Genomic DNA, 12,884 nt, shown 5'->3' with positions numbered 1-12,884 from the left:
AAATGGAATGCGTCCGATAAGAAGTTATTCGAAGTCTTAGAAGTAAGATGATGTAAGTCTTGTGAGTACCATTTCATTCTTCAGTTTTTTTAAAAATTTTGTCTGTAACTATGTACTTGTTAACTTTTATACCTTAAGAAAGAAGGGAATATCTTAATGTTACAATCCTGTCACAGTGAAGAGCATGTAAGCAAGAGCAGCTGTTATGATTTGGGGGAAGGTTCGGGCATTATTCTTAAGTATATATCTAAGAACTGGTTTCCACCTGGAATTGGAAGTGTGTGCCCATGTTCTCTGGGTTTTGTGAATAAGCCTATGTTACTGCCTCCCAATTCCTCCTTCACTCAGTGAATAAGCAGTGAGTTATAACATCAAGGTCTTGAAGGATTATGACCTCCTTCTTTCTGGGATGGGTGAGGAAGGAATGGAATCCACTCCCTTCCTGAAACCGACATCTTGTTTAGATGTGATCTCATAGAATCATAGAATCCCGATAGTGCAGAAGGAGGCCATTTGGCTCATGGAGCCTGCACAGACCACAATCCTATCCAGGCCTTTTCCCCATAACCTCATGCATTTACCCTGCTAATCTTCTTGACACTAAGAGACAATTTAGCATCACCAATCAACCTAACCTGCACATCTTTGGTGTGTGGAGGAAACTGGAGCTCCTGGAAGAAACCTATGCAGACATGGGGAGAATGTGCAAACTCCACACAGTCACCCAAGTCCGGAATTGAACTCAGGTCCCTGGCACTATGAGGCAGCAGTGCTTACCATTGTGCCACCATGCCGCCAACAGAAAGGTGGAGCGGCCGCTTCAAGGTGGATGCCATTACTATGTCCATACTAGTGTGGCTGCCTGCCATACAAATACAGATGAGCCTTGGTGGGATCAGGCCAGAGGAGTTGCATTGAGTTCAGAAGACGCTTTGGTTTTGCTGTTAATTCCTGAATTGTTTGATTTATAATTTTGTCCTGTGAATGCACAGCTGCTTGGAATATATCAATGTGAAGAATCATAGAATCACAAAATGATTACACACAGAGGACGGCCATTTAGCCTGTCAAATCCATGCTGGCTCTCTGAAAGTGCAACTCAGCTAGATCCACTTTCTGCGATATTCTGCAATTTTCTCTTTAGGTGCCCATCCAACTCTTCTCGGATAACTAAAAAGTGAATTTTATGCTCTGTTGCCAGAAGATTTGAAGGTAAGAGGGTTTGTAAAATCCATTTGGCAATCTGCCCACCACTTACCTGCCATCCTTGACCTATCTGAAACTCTGCAGGGTGTGGTGGATGTATTGGATGTCCTCCCTATCCTTGGACCAGTTAATGGTCACTTAAGAACCTCATTCTGCAACTGTAGGTATTTTACCCACAGTTGGAGGGAGAAGCTTCATGTTGTATGGTAAAATGGGCACTTGAGTGAGCTGCCATTGAGTAAGAGGGGGAGGGGGGAATCTCACTTACCCCCACCAAGCCACTCCTCCACTTGAGCCTGGCCATCCCACCTCCCCTTCATTGAGACCCCCGAGTTCTGATTTAGCTGGACTGTTCAGTGAGGTGGGACTGCCTGTTGTGAGTCTCATACTGCTGGGATTACAGAGCTACTGGCCATTACATTTCTCTCAGCATTGCAGTCATTGGGATTGTGGGCCTCCCTTGACTTCTTAGCTGGAGGGCTGGAGTCCATAGAGCCCCACATGTGGAATTTGTCTCCAATGCATTCTCAGGCAGCACATTTTAGATCTTAACCACTCACTGCTAAGAACAAACATTTTTCCACATGTTGTCTTCGGTTCCCCTGCCATTCACCTTAAATCAGTGTTCTCTGGTTCTCAACCCTTCTGCCAAGGGAAACAGTTCTCTCTGTTTAGCCTCTCCCGAACTTTCATAATTTTGAATACCTCAACAAAATCTCCTTTCACCCTTCTTGAAGGAGGCACCCCTCCAACCTCTGCCATCTATTCATATAGCTGAAGCCCCTCATGAATTGAACAATGCTTGTAAATGTTTTTCACACCCACTCTAACTCCGGAATTCTACCACCCCACTTATCATGAAATCAGAGCAGGCTAGGGGTGGAAAATGGAAATATCTGCTGACCTCGGGTGGGAATTTACAGTCTCGCTTTAGAAAGGCTATAAAATCCCTCCCTAAAATCATTCAAATCCTTTTTAAAGAGTGGCTATCCAGTATGTTGTAAAGGTTAATCGTAACTCCATAGCTTCGATACTCAGGATCCCACATGGCTATTTAATCACTTTGCAATCTGCCCTTTTCATTTTGTTTATGCTTTAATTTCAAATCACATTTAATTACAATTGGGTTCTTGCTATGGTGAATTTGAGAATCACTATCGTGCTGCCAGTGCAAGGATGCTTTTTTACCAGTTGAGGGCAGATTCTGTACATTTTTTGAGTTCATTCTCTTTCATAAACCACGAATTCTGTGACAAACCTCAAATAGCAAATAGAATTTTATTGTAGTGTAGAATAGGAATTTTCCTTTAGACGTTAATGTTTATTTTCCAGCCACTCTTACATCTGTTATCCTTGGATTTGACCATTCCCATGCTGTCTTTTCGGTTTTCCATTTTTTATAAACTTAATTCAGGTCACCGAAAATGTCACTGCTTGTATTCGAGCAAACTGGACCTTGGTCCTCAGTTTTAACATTCTAAACTTCTATTAACATTCCTTCTTGGCTTCACCCCCTCCCTATGGGCAGAATCTTCCTACTATGGGACTCACTGAGGTGGCTGGTGGCTCACACCGACCAGACTGGTGGCACCCAGCAGAAGAACCGAGGCAACATGTAGAAAAACGTTCTTAGCAGTGAGTGGATAGGATCTGGAATGCACTGCCTGAGGATGTAATGGAGACAAATTCTGATGTGGAGGTCTGTGGACCCCTTCCTCCAGCTAAAAAGTCAGGGATCCCAACTGCTGCAATGCTGGTGGGATCCTTAGCCAGATTCAGTGCTTGAAACCTCATTAATTATGCAAGTTCCCCTCCAACTCTCCTGGTGAGCCAATAGCTGATTCATCCCTCCGCCTTCAGCTGGTGGGTTTGAAGATCCCTCATGCCGTGTTTAAATACCAATCTAGCACACAACTATTACTCTTTTCTGACCACCTGCCTTCAGCAGACTCTGCAGCATTTCAGCAACCCAGAGGAAAAAGGCTAATAATTGTAAGATAAAGGCAGCAGCAGCTTTCAGTACCTGATCCTTGAGGTCTTCATCTGGGGACCCTGGGGCCATTGGCATGTCTTCTACCCTAGGGATAGCTCTACAGCCTGGGAAGGTCGTGCCCAGGAGGTCACCTGCACGTGAAGCACCACCCAATGTCAGGAGTGGATGAATGATCTCATTCGCTCCGCTAGGGTATGTCCTCTCCCAGCCCTCTCCAATATCACACTCTCAGCATGTCATCATGTATTCAAATGGCTACCCTAATCACGGATCTCACATCCATTAGTAGGGGATACTTATCAATACACTCTCTCAACAAGACTTCCACAACATCACCATCCCAGCTGTCTTGTTGTGCCATCTTCAAACTCTGTCCCTTCTGGGGAGGTCTCACCACACATATATTTCACCCAACCTCTGCTCCATGTACTCTGATTACATCTCTTTCTTTTATCTCTATACAGGACAAACATGCGCACAATAAGTGAGAGTGAACCCAGACTGGGGAGGGATGGCAGAGATCATTGACCTCCCTGAGTTCAATAAGACTGCCGTAGAACTTACCAGCGAAGACAGGGATCTCTCCTGTGGCAACACAGAGCTTGGCATCCCACAATAAGCTGGTATGGATCTCAGCCCCATCTCTTTACCCTGTATTTCAATTCAAAGGAATGCCACATACTCAGAAATAGCTTCAGCTCATCCACCAGAACTGTCCTTTTGTCTTTTGCAGGTCCCAGCAGACCCTGGTCAGCTCTCTGAGCCCCCAGAGCAGATCTGAAGATGAGAGGGCTCAAGAAAAGCCATCACAGTTCTCATCTGCATCCTCCATCAATGTGGAGACATACTTGGAGAGGCATAGTTCAAGTTAGAATTGGGGTCACTTTCTGGAGAACACCTCGCAGACACATTCCCACAGCATTCGGAGGTATAGACATTCCAAGTCTCCAGCACTTGGGAAGGCTGCTGGAGACTAGTTATTCCCTCAGTCACAGTCACACAGTGAGCCTTTGCAAGCAGCTCAGTAGTGGAGATGCAAAAGGAGGCAACGGGACATCAGGATAGTGACTCATCAAAGTAGAGTGCACGATGGAGGTGTCCATTTGCATTCTGTTTGATTTTGTGGCTCCAGCATGCGAGGAAAGTTGGGGTGGTTGGCAATCACCAAGCGACTGTGATCCAGCGTGTCCTCCCAGAATTATGAATAGTCATGCATTACATGGCCACGCATTCTGGTGCTCAGCATGTAGGCCACACGGGAATAAGGTACCATGACCTCCCTCCATGCACACAATCTCCTGCAGGAGTCAGACTGGGGCCCTCTGGCACCCACAAGGAGGATGAGTGTGAGGTGCATACCCTGAGAGACTCTACAAAGGCGTGCAGCCATTCAGCATTCCTTTTGCCTGGGCCCACACCAACTCCAGCAGCACAAGCCACTTAAGGTGGTTCTCAGATCAGGAGTCCCTTATGAGGCTGACAAACAGAGGGTGATAGACATCAGAATATGGCAGTCAATAGGCTGCAGATGTCAGAGCTGCATCAAGCATAGTGGTCGGGTTAGAGAAGCTAAAGTGTTTAGATGTCACTTTAGGGTCAGGAGTGTCCATTATTATGAATAAGTTGCACCTTTTTGAAAACCATTCCAAGCATATGTGAATGTAATGTTCGGTTTGGATCTTTGCAATCCCCTTTTTCCAAGGTTCAGCCTTCCTCACACTCGAAGTGCTGGGCAGACTTAAAACTGGGAGAGTTTCAGATCCGTCTGTAAAATTCTGAACAAGCCTGTTGCTTGTTGCAGAAGCCTGTGGGGATGGATTAACACATCTCAAAGCCTGCAGAGGGAGGTAGTGTGCCATGTGCAGGCCTCTGAAGCTGCACATGCGCATTGGCAGTAGCAGGGGTCTCACACAAAAGAGAGAGCTGTCAGGTTCCTGCCAGTGGAGGCAGCCTGAAGCAGCTCCCCCCTTGCAATCGTGGGGGCATGTGGGCAGGACTCTGCCCTCACTGCCCAGATCAATTGCGGTCCCCCACTTCCCCACAGATTGCGGCCTCGCTGCCATCTCCCTACCGAGTGCTGCAGAGTGGCAGTGGGACCCCACTGACTCCCACACCCCACCGATCGCTGTAGAGTGGCAGTGGGCCCTCCCCACCCATTGGCCCCTCCCTGCACTGGCCCCTCTCCTCCACTGGCCCTGCCCCTGGTACTGCCTAGTGGGAATTGCCCAGGTGCCAGGATGGCAGTGCCAGTCTTGCACTGCCCAAGCAGCACTCCTCTTGCCCTCAGCCTCCCCAGGGGACCTCAATGACCTCTGGTGCTGCTGGTGAGGCCAAGTTAACTACTCCTGTTCATGGGGAGCATGTCTATTCATCGCTGACAAAAACCTTTCCCAGCGAGGTCGTAAGGGCAGGCGAGCCAGGACGATTGAGCATGGGACTCACAAATGACATGCAAATGCTTCTTTACAAAAATTTACATACATTAACCTGCCTCTTGCCCATTTCCGGTGTCAGGCTAACACCGCTGGAAATCTGGCGCTTATAAAACATTTGTGAATACCAGTGTCAATCCCGCTAATATCTTTATACCCACTTTATGACTGCCTTGTCATAAAGGTCAGGGGACATGGAGTTGGGGGTAGGGTGTTAGCGTGGATAGAGGACTGGTTGTCAAATAGGAGGCAGAGAGTGGGGGTCAATGGGTGCTATTCGGATTGGCGGATGGTGACTAGTGGAGTGCCTCAGGGGTCGGTTCTGGGGCCTCAGCTATTTACCATTTATATAGATGACCTGGAGGAGGGAACCGAGTGTATGGTGTCGAAATTTGCTGATGACACCAAGATTGGTGGAACAGCAAATTGCGCGGAGGGTGTGGAGAGTCTGCAGAAGGATCTAGATAGGCTGGGCGAATGGGCCAGGAACTGGCAAATGGAGTTTAATGTTGGCAAGTGCGAGGTGGTCCACTTTGGTAGGAATAATGGTAGGAAAGATTATTACTTACGTGGAGAAAAACTGCAGCAGGCGACGGTGCAGAGGGACCTTGGTGTCCTTGTGCATGAGTCGCAAAAACCCAGCTTGCAGGTGCAGCAGGTGGTCAGGAAGGCGAATGGGATGCTGGCCTTCATAGCGAGGGGAATTGAATATAAAAGTAGGGAGGTCTTGCTGCGGCTGTATAGGACATTGGTGAGGCTGCAGCTGGAGTACTGTGTGCAGTTTTGGGCGCCATACTTACGCAAGGATATTTTGGCCTTGGAGGGAGTGCAGAGGAGGTTTACTAGGCTGATGCCAGAGTTGAGGGGGTTGAGCTATGAGGAGAGGCTGAATAAACTAGGCTTGTACTTGTTAGAGTTTGGAAGAATGAGGGGAGATCTCATTGAGACGTATAAGATGATGAATGGGATGGATAGGATAGAGGTGGAGAGACTCTTCCCGCTCAGAAAGGACAGTAGCACTAGGGGGCATAGCCTCAAGATAAAGAGGGGGCGGTTTAGAACGGAGTTGAGGAAGAACTTCTTCACTCAAAGGGTGGTGAATCTCTGGAATTCTCTGCCTGTTGAAGTGGTGGAGGCTGCCTCGCTAAATATTTTTAAGACGCGGGTTGATGGGTTTTTGATAGGAGAGGGGATTAAGGGTTATGGGGAGAGGGCGGGAAAGTGGAACTGAGCAGCGACAGATCAGCCATGATCTTATTGAATGGCGGGGCAGGCTCGAAGGGCTGGATGGCCTACTCCTGCTCCTATTTCTTATGTTCTTATGTTCTTATGAGCCCATTGGTCATATCTGGAGAGAGCAGGATTGGTTGGGGGGGCGGTGGTGCTTGGGGCTGTCCAGGCTGGAGGGTTGGGGGAGGAGGGGAGGGTGGGGGGATGGTGCCGAGGTCATGGTTGTTGTGCTTGATTGTGAAGTCTGCTGTGTGTTGGTTAAAAGTACTTAAAGGCTATGTTAATCTGCTGTCTGTGGCATGGGGTATAGTATGGGTATTGCTCCAGGCCTCATGGGGTGGGGTGTAATGAGAATCAGGAGGTGAGGCCCAATGTCATCATTTGGTGGCCTATAGATTCCTGGGGCATTGGGACCATTTCTGGGGAAGGTGGGACCTGTACAAATTGGACGGGTTACACCTGGCAGGACTGGGACTGATGTTCTTGGGGAGTGTTTGCTAGAGTGATTGGGGAGCGTTTAAACTAATATGCCAGGGAGATGGGAGCCTATGTAAGGAGCCTGAGAAGGAGGGAACAAGGACAAAATGTGGGGAGAAGGTTCCAATTACATCAAAAATCGGGAAAAATGTTAAAAGGAAGGAGAACTCAGAAGATGTTATTAATGGAAGAGTTAGAGTTCAAAATGAAGGTACAAAAACTAGCATAAGGGCACTTTATCTGAATGTTCATAGCATTCAAAATGAGGTAAATTTGTGCTGAGTTGACAGCACAAATCATTGCAAATGAGTATGATTTAGTGGCCATTACTGAGACACAATTGCAGGATGGTCATGATTGGGAGTTAAATATTCGGGGGTATCAGACTGCTTGGAGGGACTGACAGGAAGGCAAGGGAGGTGGCGTAGCTCTGATATTTAAGGATGACATCAGGGTGGTAGTGAGAGATGATATAGGTTCTAGGGAAAATAGGATTAAATCTATTTGGGTGAAAATTAGAAATAGTAAAGACAAAAAGTCACTGATAAGCATAATCTATAGGCCACCAAATAATGACATAATAGTGGGGTGAGAAACAAACAAAGAAATAACTGATGCATGTAAAAATCTTGGGGGATTTTAAGTTACATGTCAATTGTTCAAACCAGATTGGTCAAGGCAGCCTTGTGGAGGAGTTCATAGAATATATCTGCGATAGCTTCCAATCTCAGTTCTCATTGGTCCCTCAAGTCAGATGACTCACTTCTACTGTCTTAAAGAGACACCACATACATAATCAAATTCAATCACAAGGGATGAGTGGTTGAACAATCTCAGTCTCCTCCTGAAGACCCACCTCAACAGATTCTCGTCTTCAGTGCATTCAGTTCACACAATGTAATATTAGCAAACGATAAAGGCATTGGATATGCCAGAGGCTTTGGACCCTATAACATTCTGGTCGTAGCACTGAAGACTGGGCCCCAGGAGTAGCTGTACCCTCATCAAGCTATTTCAGTACAACTTCAGCACTGGCATCTACCAAACAATATAAAACATTGTCCAAGTACAATGCTGAGCACAAAAATCAGAACAAGTTCAAACAGACTTATTACCTCCCATCTGCCTACTCTTAATCATCAGCAAAGTGTTGAAAGGTGTCTTCGACACATCTATGAAGTGGCCCTTATACAGCAATAACTTGTTACGCCACCGACAAGGGGAAAGGGTAATCAGAAAATAAGATCTCGCTGGCGAGATTCTTGTTTTCCGAGTCTTGCAAAATTTTGTGCCCACGACCATCATGAGCTTTGGGAGCACTGCTCCTTCTTCAGGTGATCTGAATTCTTGAGGTGAGGTGAGAGTGGTCCAACCACCTTCAGCTGCTTTGTTATTGACCTTCTGTCTATCATAACATCAGAAGTAAGGATGCTCGGTAAATATTACATGTTGTTCAGTGCCATTCATGATTCCTCAGATAATGAAAATAATCTCTGTTCAGATATAGACTGACATAGTTAAGATTCAGGCATGTGCTGATAAATGGCAAGTAATATTCATGCTACACAAGTCCCAGACAATGTCCATCTCCAACAAATGAACCTCACCATTTCCCCCTGTCATTCAAAGGTCATTATGGTCATTGAATCCCTGCAGCTTCCAACATTCTGAGGGGTTACCATAGGCCAGGAACTTAACTGAATCAATCATATAAATACTGTGGCTACAAGAGCAGATCAGAGACTGGAGATTCTGCTGTAAAACGTCCCAAAGTTTAAAATAAGCAAGAAGTGGAGATGCCAGCATTGGACTGGGGTGGGCACAGTAAGAAGTCTCTCAACATCAGGTTAAAGTTCAACAGGTTTATTTGGTATCATGAGCTTTCGGAGCACTACTCACTCACCTGAGGAAGAAGCAGTGCTCCCAAAGCTCATGATGGTCATAGGCGCAAAATATTGCAAGACTCGGAAAACAAGAATCTCGCCAGTGAGATCTTATTTTCAGATTACCCTTGCCCCTTGTCAGTGACATAACAAGACTCTCACCCAGGAAGGTTGGGAATCTCATTTCAATAAATTTAAACATAAGTTGCAAACTTCTCTGCTGTTTCATGCCCTCCCAAATTTGGACTTACCAGTGCCAAGGTTGTGCCAGTGGGCAGTGCTGGGTCAATGCCAAGGTGCCATAGGGTTGGGGAGCTTCTCTGGGGAGCTCCACTGGTGGGAGGGTGGGGGCTTCCCCTTATCCAGTGGGAGGGTTTCCCCATGTGCATGTAGGGTTCCCTGTGTCTGCGGTGGGGGAGGTTCCCCCTTGTGCATGTGGGAACTATGTGTATTTTCCAACAGAGATCTGGACTCCCTTTAAAAAGGGCACCCATCTTGGGATTCCCAACTGCAGTATTTTTCCAGCTTTGTCACACCAGCCTGATGGTGTGGACCACATTGTTTTTCTGCTTGGAGGGCTAAATTATCTGCAAAGAAAAGTCAGCTGTAAAGTGCAAGCTGAACACCAGTCTTCTCGCCACAGTTGGCACTCTGCTCAGAGAATAGAAAATTCTGCCCATTATGTGTTTTTTATAATTAAAACTTTACATTTACACTTCTTTCCATTTTATATTTAGGCCTTTTCCTTCATGATGAGTTTCTATATCATTACTTAAAATGGAAATGAGTATGGAAATTTACTAAGCTCTAGTTGCTTTCTCCTGCTAGGACAGTGCTGAGATATACCCTCATGTCTGTATTCCAGGCAGTTCCAAGCATCTCTGTAGCTTGTGTTTTGCTACCATGATGGATAGCTTGATTTCGGATATTTCCCAGCTTACCACACATGTCTCAGTTAAAATGTGGGTGCAGGATAAAGTCAGGCCTACCACCCCGGAGCAGATCGAAGGCAGCCACAAGAGCATCTCAGTGCCAACGTGGGCTGGTTAAATGGCCAAGCTCTATCTGTGCGACTTAGTGGTTATATTTTAGAGCACGTAACCATTATTCTTTGTGTACTATCAACTTCTCCCACCTCCAAACCCAACCCCACCATACATTCCTCATAGCCCATTATGGCTCCCATGCAAACTCAATGCTAACTCATTCACCTACCCCCACCCTCTTCCCCATCCTGGTTCTTCATAACCTGCATGCCAACTCATGGCTCTTCCATGTCCATTCGCTCTGTATACAGTATGTACCAAGCCTACGGTGAGAACGGTATATATGAAACTGCTTAAGAAAACACCCATTAATAATTCTTTGAAAAAAACTGATGTTTCTATAACCCAACAAAAGTGACAATCAAACAGAGCATTAAGGATGTAATAATCTCAAATGTTTTAAGCACTTCACCTCTCTTAATCTTGTGCAAATGAATATTGAGACATTGACAAAAGAGGTTGTTGTAAAATCTAATTTAGTATAACCACATAAAGATGTCAATCAAGCAAAGTCAACAGTTTTCTCTAGCTGCAAAGTCTAGTAATAAGGTTCCACTCATATAAAACCTTTGAGAGTTTGGACGCTCAGCCAAATACAACCTCCATTTTTAAATGGCCCTGTGGTCAATGTGACTCTATGAATATCCAAGTTCACTCTTCTGATTCTCATGATTGCTATCAGTTTTTCTCATTAACAAATAATGTTAAATAAAAGTGTAGGCCTGAGACCTGAAGCCAATAATCTTTGCAATATTGTATTTTGGCATTTTACTTCTGGTTTGCTCTTGATTGTAAGCGTCTACTGAATATTTAAAATCAGTTTTAAATCAGAGTGGTAAGCATTACTGTGCTTTGATTATATCAAATAATCAATAGTATTCCATGGTGATGTCATTAACTGTAATGTTCTCCCCCTCAGATGTTGTTTTTTATACTGGCCATTCACAGCTGGTACTTCAGCGATACCACGGTTTTCCCTTTTCAAGCTAGATTGACTAAAATAAATTTGTATTGTTTAGCAGAAATAATTTTTCTTACTGCATTTGATAACCCTTGAAAACTGCAAGCCAGGACAATGAATAACCTTGCACTCGGGGTTGTCAACTATGGTGCAGAATCAGGAGGTGGAGTTTGATTGACAGAGACACAAGCCATAGATGGCAAATGGAAGACACGTTAGTAGATGTGCAAACAATGTAAATGTTGCGAGATCTGCAAAGCCTTGACATTCCAGTGAGGAGAAATTGAGAAAGGACTCATGTTTACCAGACCTTTGTTTTGAAGAAGTCTGAAAGGCTAGAATGGAGCCAGAAACTGGACTTAAAGGAGCACAGCATCCAACATTCAGGGCTGCAGCTGGAATCAATTAATAAATCACTATGGAAAGAAAGGTTGTCACCAGAGTGACCGACTAGAGTGCCCACCTGTGCGTAGTTGGCACGGTGGCACACTGGTTAGCACTGCTGCCTCACAGCGCCAAGGACCTGAGTTCAATTTCTGGCTTCGTCACTATCTGTGCGGAGTCTACACATTCTCCCCATGTCTGTGTGGGTTTCCTCCAGGTGCTCTGGTTTCCTCCCACAGTCTGAAAGACGTGCTGGTCCTGTGCATTGGCCATGCTAAATTCTCCCTCAGCGTACCTGGTCAGGTGCCGGAGTGTGGCTACTAGGGGATTTTCACAGTAACTTCATTGTAGTGATAATGTAAGCCGACTTGTGACACTAATAAATAAATAAACAAAACTAACTACGGTTACTCAGAGACTTGGTGATGTATGAGGAAAGGGGAATTTTGCATTTTGGGGAGCTGTAATGAACAGACTAATTTGGAGGGGTGGGAGTTAATGTTTGTAATATAGTATGTATGTAAAAGTTGTCTTTTCTTCCTCTTTTTACAAAGTAATTTTTCCTCTTCCTGACTTTATAATGAAGTTATCTTTCATTCATTTTATTTTGATCATTAATAATTATTTAGTTGTGTAATGAAGATTGTTGTGGTATTGAGTCACTCGTTCCTGTTTATCCAGATAATGGCTCCAAACTCAAGTGAGATTCGGCAACAGACTCTCGCAATTTCACCAAAGTAACTTGCGAAAGAAAAACATAACTGAATGGCAATTGAATACATATTGTAACTCTGTAACTCTGCGCACTTCAAGGCCATAGCATGGTTTGGACTCCATGAGAAGAATTTTGATTTTGAGTGAACTTCAGGCATTATCGAATCAGCCACTGACTCATGTCTCCATCCGGATTTTTTTTCCAAACACTTTTGTGCATTTTTCTAAATGTCACCTTTTTCATTGAGTGGGTGTATCTTTTGTTCCTAATATCACTTTGAAATCTCAAAGATTGACAAACTCATTGTCAATGTTGTTTGAGGATTGGCATTGACTGGCTTAGTTTTCATGTTGGAGGTAAAACCAGCGCAATGAAAAACAACCAACCTTGTGAAAGGCAATGTTTGCATAGAAAGGAAAGTTTTACTACACCCTGTGTTTGAGAGTTGTGGGGCGAGGGTGGGGGAAGGATCATGTTAAACAGGATGGATGGCTAACCCACCATTTTCCCAGCCAGTCGTGAGCTGTCCTCTATAATATGGTGTGTGGGTAATGCTA

This window comes from Carcharhinus amblyrhynchos, chromosome 16, assembly GCF_965287045.1.
Source record: "Carcharhinus amblyrhynchos chromosome 16, sCarAmb.v2.hapA, whole genome shotgun sequence".
Taxonomy (NCBI): Eukaryota; Metazoa; Chordata; class Chondrichthyes; order Carcharhiniformes; family Carcharhinidae; genus Carcharhinus; species Carcharhinus amblyrhynchos.
The sequence above is the reverse complement of the archived record's forward strand: the minus strand, read 5'-3'. Positions refer to the sequence as shown.